Source organism: Trichechus manatus, unplaced genomic scaffold (genome assembly GCF_000243295.1).
Source record: "Trichechus manatus latirostris isolate Lorelei unplaced genomic scaffold, TriManLat1.0 scaffold00096, whole genome shotgun sequence".
Lineage (NCBI taxonomy): Eukaryota > Metazoa > Chordata > Mammalia > Sirenia > Trichechidae > Trichechus > Trichechus manatus.
Genome location: NW_004444032.1, coordinates 10,673,054 through 10,681,534, shown reverse-complemented (window position 1 = coordinate 10,681,534; position 8,481 = coordinate 10,673,054). Strand labels below are relative to the sequence as shown.

The following is an 8,481-nucleotide window of genomic DNA, read 5'->3' as shown; positions in this document are numbered from 1 at the left end:
TTTCTGCTGAGTAGTCCGAGCTTATTCTTATTGACTATCCTTTGTAGATGACTTTTCATTTATCCCTAGCCACTCTTAAAATTCTCTTTGTCTGTGGTTTTGGCAAGTTTGATTATAATATGTCTTGGTGACTTTCTTTTGGGATTTACCTTATGTGAGGTTCAATGGATAGATACCTTCTCATCTTTCACGACGTCACGGAAGTTTTCTGCCAACAAATCTTCAACAATTCTCTCTGTATTTTCTGTTACCCGCCCCCACCCCCCGCCCCGTTCTGGTACTCCAATCACTCGTAGGTTATTCCTCTTGATAGAGCGCCACATAATTCTTAGGGTTTCTTCATTTTTTGAAATCCTTTTATCTGATTTTTCCTCAAATAAGTTGGTGTCAAGTGCTTTATCTTCAACCTCACTAATTCTGACTTCCATTGCCTCAATTCTGCTCCTCTGACTTTCTATTGAGTTGTGTAATTCTGAAATTTTATTGTTAATCTTCTGGATTTCTGATTTCTGTTTCTCGATGGATTCTTGCAGCCTGTTAAATTTGTCATTATGCTCTTCTCTAATTTTTTTAATTGCCTCTATTGCGTGTTCTGCATTCTGCTTAATTTCCTTCCTAATTTCTTGAAGCGTTCTGTATGTTAATTATTTGTATTCTGCCTCCAGTAATTCCAAGAAATTTTCCTCCCCTGAAAATTTCTAGATTCTTTATTTTGGGAGCTTGCTGAAGCCATCATGGATTGCCTCTTTATGTGATTTGATATTGACTGTTGTCTCCGAGCCATCAATAAGTTATTGTATTTATTTATTTAATGTTTGCTTACTGTGTCCTAGCTTCTTGTTTTGTTTGGATATGCACAGATAGGCTGCTCGTATGAGCTAGTTTGATTATTGGCACCTTTAAAGCTCTAATGTCCTGTTACCAGGTGTTAGATCTGTTACTAGGTATGTGAGCCCCGGAGTCTGCCCACTCTTCCTGTATGTATTCAGCTCAGGTGTCCAGGTAGATAGCCACCAAGTGTGTGGTTTAAGCTCTTGCTTACAGTCCTAGACAGGCATGGGTGATTGGTGTAGGCACAGGCATCTGGCTGCAGCAGGGGGACACGCTCTGAGCAAGGCAGGGGGCTGATGGCCGCCCCTGAGTGTCCAGGAGGAAGGTGTGTCTGTGTTCTCTAGAGCAAATAGGTGGGTGAGTTTTGCAGCCAGACTATGAGCACCTAATGCTGTTGGCTGTGAGGACTAGGGGGCACCTCTTATTCATGGGCCCCTATCTCAGGTGGCTAGGTGGCATGGGTGGAGTCACAAATCCTCAGGCCCCTTATGTGGGTAGGTAAAGACCGTGCTTAATGGGCAGAGCAGTGTCAAATCTCAAGAACCTGCCACTTCACCGCTAGACAGTTGAAGTTAGACTTCCAGTATATACCCTGTTGTACTGCGGTAATGAAGGCCTACACAGTTGAGATGAGCCCACACAAGTCTATGCAGGGGGAAAGACACTCAAAGTCCATGGATTCCTTATGCCTGTGCCTAGACAAAGGAGCTGTGCCTACCCTGGGTTCCTGGCTTAGGGGAGCCAGCAGTTTTTTTTTTCCTCTGTTTGTTAATTTGTTCACTCTCCAAAGCAGGGAGAATGGCTCTGGGTATGTGACAGATCCCACTTCCAGCCCAGGGGACTCAGCAATTGCTGAAGCTGGTCTGGGACCCAGTGCAGAGCAGGGAGCCGGGAGGTAAATGGGAGAAAGGTTTTTCCCTAAGGGGGGTGTTTTTGGTCCACATGGTAGGCCGTACACCTTACATAAGTACTTATCTTTTGCCAATTCAGGGCTGCTTCTCACTGGTTCTGGGTGGCCGTGTAGTCTCTTTGGTGCTAGGTCTCTCCCCGTGCAGAAAATGCGCCTCCTGAGCGAGCACCACCACTTGCCTGCCTCACCACTCACCCCCAAGCTGATCAAGCCTGAAAGGCTCAGGCTCTCGCCGGGTCAGGTTTGGCAATTCTTTGCTGCTTCCAAACTGCCTCTCCCTCCCCTGCCACTCAGTCTGGTTCCTCAACCGTGCCTTTGATGTTCAGGGGTCCCAGATTGCGATATATAATCAATTCACTTGTTTTTTTGGGTCTTTGTTGTAAGAGGTACACCAGAAATGTCTGACTACTCCACCATCTTGGCCCCACCTCCTGTGTATGTAGTCTTATTTCAAGCAAATGTGAGCAATTTTCACAGAAGATGGGATTGTATTGGTGAATCTCATAACCTGATTTTTTTACTTGTCATTAACACTTTCCTATGTTATATAATTTGAAGATAATTCAATGGATCTTTATTATTCTATTTTATGACTATATAAAAATTTAACCATCCCTAATTGAAAAGGTGACACAGTGGTTATGAGCTCGGCTGCTAACCAAAATGTTGGCAATTTTAAGCCACCAGCCAGCCGCTCCTTGGAAATCCTATGGGGCAGTTCTACTCTGTCCAGTAGGATTGCTATGAGTCTGAATCAACTCCATGGCAACAGGTAATTGAAAAGGTATTCAGTTTCTAATTTTGTTTACTATTTAAATTATTTTGTGATGTACATCTTCTTTGTTCGTGGTTAGCTAATTCTTAGTATTGGTTCCCCCAAAAAGGAATTACTGAGCCAAAGAATATTTTATACTCTTTTTTTGATACAGACTGCCAGCTTCCAGAGAGATGGTGCCAATTGTGATCCCGAAAGCAGTCCCAGTACCAATCTAAATACAACTCATTAACTATGAGTTTAGTGTGTGTATGTTTTTTTAAGTTTCTGCTAATTCACAGACCATATACCTACCTATCTTAATTTGCATTTTTTGATTCCTAGTAAACATTTTTTCATACATTTTTTATACATTGCTTTTTTGCTGTGAATTGTCTTTTTACATCTCTTTGTTTTTCTTTGTTGATTCTGAAGAGTTGTAAGGGCCATTTACAGAGTTATCAGTCTATAATTATAATTATTTTCTAAATGTTTTTTCCTCCTAATTTGGTTTAATTTTTTTAGTTAAAGATGTTTACATTTTACATGGTAAAATACTACTTCTAGAATAATTTTTTCCATTGTTGATAGGCTTAGAAAATCCTTGCCTTACTTAAGATCCATTAAAATAGTAATGGGTTGGTTCCATGTGGAACTGCCTTTAGTGCATGGTTTAAGGAGTGACTTCGGCTTAACTAGAGCCCATTTTCCCAGCACCTGCTGTTGAGTAATCTTTCCCACTCCCAGTGGTTTGTCATATTTCTTTTAACACATACTATATAAATGCTATAAATTCTTTAATAATCATTGTGGCACATAATCAGAAAAAGCTCCTCTCGTATTTCTTTTTCTAAATTGCTGCTATTTTTAACAGTTTTTTCTTCAAGATAAACTCTACTATTATCACCAAGTTACAGAAACAGAAAAACAACAATCAAAATCACATGTCCCTATAATCCAATATGATAAGAATTGATGTTTATACAATATTTAGTCTTATTATCTAAGACCTTGGTATTCCTCTGTATTCAAATTAAACACCTCATCAAATTTTTTTGGTTGGCTTTGGTGTATGTTGCTATTATTGATTGGAAACCAATTCTCTAATGCTTGTGAAAAAGCATATCTGCATTTAGGAATAGAATTTAACCCTCTTTGCCTTAAAATAAAAAAAATGCCAGGATTGCTTTTCAAACTTTAGTGTCTATAATATACTTTAGTGCCAAGCTTGTTAATTCAGGACTCTGGATTTAAGTTTTGCTTTCTATTTCCTTCCATTTCTGCTATAGTTGTAGTTGTGTTCTTGTTTGTTGCTATCAAGTTGGCTCTGACTCATGGCAACCCCATGTACAACAGCTGAAACATTTCCCAGTCCTGTCCCATTTTCACAATCGTTGGTATGCTTAAGTCCATTGTTGAGGCCACTGTGTATTTTGAGTGTCTTCCAACCTAGGGGTCTCATTTTCAGCACTATATTGGATGATATTCTGTTGTGATCCATGTGATTTTTACTGGCTAATTTTTGGAAGTAAATCACAAGGCCTTTCTTCCTAGTCTGCCTTTGTCTGGAAGTTCCACTGAAACCTGTCCACCATGGATGACCCTGCTGGTATTTGAAATACCTGTGGCATAGCTTCCAGCATCATAGCAACATGCAAGCCGCTACAGTCCAACGAACTGGCAGACAGGGAGTGAATAGTTGTAGTACTAAAGTTAATTCATGTTAAAGATTTCCTTCATACTTAAATGAGTTTCTAAAGAGTTAGACCATTGTGAGCCATAGGGTTTTCATTGACTGGTTTTTAGAAGTAGATCGTCCAGCCTGTCTTCCTAGTTCATCTTAGTCTAGAAGCTCCACTGAAACCTGTTCAGGATCATAACAATAGCAAGCTTCCACTGACAGACAGGTAGTAGTTGCACATGAGGTGCATTGGCTGGGAATCAAACCCAGGTCTCCAACATGAAAGGCAAGAATTCTACCACTGAACCACCACTGCCCCCACAGAGAAATGGAATTCACTACAACACAGAGTAGTTTGGGAGCTGCCACATGATTCCATGCACTAGAGTGGCACAGCTGTGAATAGAAAGATGGCAGACCTGGAGAGCTTTGTGGTTGGTCACAAGGAGAATGTTACGGTACCTTTCCTGGGTCAAGGAGCCCTGGTGGTACAGTAGTTAAGCACTTGGCTACTAACTGAAAGGTCAGCAGTTCGAACCCACTAGCCACTCCACGAGAGAAAGATGTGGCAGTCTGCTTCTGTAAAGATTACAAAAAAAGAAACTTGTTGCCGTCAAATCGATTATGACTCATAGCAACCCTATAGGGCAGAGTAGAACTTCTCCATAGGGTTTCCAAGGAGCAGCTGGTGGATTCGAACTGCTGACCTTTTGGTTAGCCGCCATAGCTATTAACCACTGCACTACCAAGGCTCCCTTGGAAACCCTATAGGGCAGTTCTACTCTGTCCTACAGGGTCGCTATGAGTTGGAATCGACTCAAAGGAAATGATTTTTTTGGGGGGAAGTTTCCTGAATCAGCCACTGGAAACCAGGGCCTCTCAGGAGAAGATCAATGGGAAAACCAGAGGACCCGCCAGGCCCCTTCCCCTCAATGTCTTCGAAGCTCTGTAAGCCTGTCTGGTGTCTAAACAAAACCCAGAGAATAGGGGGATGAGAACCTTGAATTGCTTGATATTAAATTCCTACTATACAACATAATGGGAGGTACAAATAGAAATTAAGGTTCATTATAGAAAAACACAGAACACTGAATGTCTTGTACATCTGAATTTGTGGTCTGAAATTTCTAATAACTACACAAATAATTCAGAATAAGTTTATGTTCTCCAAGCTACGCTTTCTGAAAGGGTGTTGAAATGGAAGGAGGAAAAAGGAGTGTTCACCTTTCCATTCCTGTTCAGAAAGAGCAAGGACAAGAAAAAGTGTTCTAGAATTTGTTGGCATCTAAGCAAAATGTCATATAATCTACATTGGTAGTCTATACATGCATTCTCAATGTAGATGATATCAACTTATGATGGTTTGTGGTCCTACAAAGGGCCACAGTACATAAACAGATATACAGTGTATTTTGGTATTAAAATTTCCTAGGGGACAGCAATTAGTGGGGGGAAAGTATTAAAATGATCCTTATTGTTGCTAGTTGTCGTCGAGTTGATAACCACTCATGGTGACCCCATGTGTGCAGACTAGAACTGCTCCATAGGGTTTTCAAGGCTGTGATCTTCTGGAAGCAGATCACCAGGCCTGTCTTATAACCTTTCAGGTACTGGTCAAGTGCTTAACCATTCATGCCACCCAAAATGCTAATTAGAGGGGCAATAATGAAAAAACAAAGGTTGAGAAACACCAGTGCATTGCAGTAAGGAGGTCTTTGGAACCAGATTTGATAGTCTTAGCCTATGCACATCCAAAAAAAAAGACTTAAGTATTAAAAAGGTCTATCTATGGCAATTACATTGAATTAGCATAGTTAATTTACTTATTCAGTTAGAAACTCAAAGAACGTTTTTCTTTTTCTGGAGGTAGGGTGGTGACGATAGAAATCCATACAAGGCTTTGTGGACATGATATCAAAATAGTTAAAAAAAATTCAGAATTGTATGGATCTCAACATATTCTGAAGAGAACAATTAACTGGTGAGAAATACCAGATGAACAGGAGCAAGCATCCTAATTTGTAAACAAGGCCAGAGAAGCTGCTGAGGCTAAGAAAATCAAGGGCTTTGCATCTGGTGTTTCGGATCTGGAAGATTTACGCATTGTTTCTGCTAGGTGAGGTCCGTGCAGATGAAGTAAGATGACAGGAGGAATGAAAAGTGTCCTGAGGAAAATTACCATCTACCCAAGGGACCTACAAGCAATAGCAATAATTACTAAATATAGCGTATATCTAGCTTGGATAAACAAGGGCAAAAGGCAGTAAGTAGAAGACCTAGAAACAAAAACAATAGGCTATAGTAGAAAGAGAAAATAGACTTGGGCTCAAATCCTTGCTCCCCGACTTTCTACATGTGTGTGTGTCCTTTGACAGATAATTTGAATTCTGAGCTTTAAACTTGTTTGTAAAGCATAATTAATCCCTAGTTGCAAGATTGTTTTGAGGATTACATAAGAATACATAAACTGCAAAGCACTAGTGCCTAATATAGTACCTAATATGCTCAGCAGATGGGAGGGAGTTTAAATAACAAGATGCGTGAAAGTTTAAAAGGATGAAACTGAGAAAGATAAAGTGACACTAAGTGTGTGTCTGGGGGGGTATGTTTACCTTGTCAATTTTATCAAAGTTCACCTCAAAAACCTGTTATGGATTGAATTGTGCCCCTACAAAAGGTATGTTGGAAGTCCTAACCTCCAGTACCTGTCTGTGAATGTGACTTTGTTTGGAAATAGGGTTTTGAAGATGTTACCAGTTAACATGAGACCACACTGGAGTAAGGTCGGGCCTAATCCAACAAGAGTGGTATCCTTATAAAAAGAGGAGAAGAGATAGGCACAGAGGGAAGGTGGCCAAGTGAACACAGAGGCAGAGATTGGAGTGCTGAATCTATAAGGCACGGAATGCCGAGGATTACTGGGAATCACCAGGTCTGTGTGGATGAGGGAAAGAAGGAGCTTCCTTTAGAACCTTCAGAGAGCGCATGGCCCTGCTGACACCTTGATTTTGGACTTTTTAGGCTCCAGAACAGTGAGAGAATAAATGTCTATTGTTTCAAGCCACCTGGTTTGTGGTAATTTGTTACTGCAGCCTTAGGAAACTAATACAAAGGATATTGAGAATATAGGTTAACTTAGCTAAGGGGGAGGGAAGGAAAAGTCTTAGATACAAAGGAAGATGTAAACAAGTGTAAGTCCCAGCTTCACCAACACTAAAGAAGACCAGTCCCAGCAATGGTAAAGAATCCAAGGTCACTCCAGAAAAGATAAGAGGAACTGGTGGCTCTGAGGATCTTTCAGCCCTGATAAAATGAGTGTCCCTGCAGAGTTCCAAACCAGGAATTTGTTTTGTGAGTTAATGCTTGAGCTGCTTTATAGAAAACAAATGCAAAGTATCGGGGCACAAGCGAGGGCTGCAGACAGACTTGTTGGAGAAGAGTTTCATAGCACAGGATAAACTGGCAAAATGCCACTAATTAGGAACAGGTGAGTAGGAACCCTAAAGAAAGATAAATGTAGTCAGAGCCAAATCAGCTGAAGTTAAAAATGGAATCACTCATCATTTTGTCCCTTTGTTAGAAACTCTGTCAACAAGCCATGGGAGAGAAGGGAATAAGTCATGCAGGGTAGAGTTTCTCCCTTCCTTCGATAACAAGGAAATAGTCAATAGGGTCAGGAAGAGGTGGGGAATGATGTAACAGGAAATACCCTCTCCAAAAATAAAGCCAAGCATAGCAACTAATAAAAGGTAACCTCTGAGCAAAGACTTAATGCTAGTGCTTTGAGAATCCAGGTGAGAACCTGCAATTTATTTTAAATTGGCAGATATATAAGAAGTGTCATATAATCTATGTCACAAGCATCCCTCAATAAGGATTGAGAAAAAATACTGCCTGAGAGTATTAACAGCATGTGATTAAAAATAAATAAAATATACAGTGACATTTCCTGCCAAAAGGAGGTTTATAGCCTTCTTTGAAGCAGCCATAGGGCAGAAATTAGAGTTGCTGTAGACTAGGTCAAAGAAAATAGGTAGAGTAATTCATTTGCCTTTTCAAAAATAACATATACTTTGGAGATGGGAACAGTTTCTCCCTACCTGATTTCAACAGTACAACAAAACCACAGAGCAGAGCTCTTATTTTAAGCTTTTCATCTAACTTGTCTTTATAATTGAGTTTTACCCCAGTGCTGATGCAGTGTTTATGGTCTTAGACATAAAGGGGAAAAAGCAGATTTGTCAGTTCCTTGACTTGTGTTCACGAACATCAGCAACAGAGAGAAGACTCAGTTAATGAATTGCA

General features: G+C 40.4%; 1 protein-coding gene and 1 non-coding gene across 3 annotated transcripts in view; one reads left to right on the top strand and one right to left on the bottom strand.

Annotated features, from left to right (window-relative positions):
• LHFPL3 (LHFPL tetraspan subfamily member 3) overlaps positions 1–8,481 on the top strand; it is a 502,517-nt gene that overhangs the window by 305,365 nt on the left and 188,671 nt on the right. The gene's annotated exons all lie outside the window — the stretch shown is intronic.
• TRNAE-UUC (transfer RNA glutamic acid (anticodon UUC)) lies at positions 4,422–4,492 on the bottom strand. The gene has a single exon. It is a non-coding gene; the product is annotated as a tRNA-Glu (tRNA).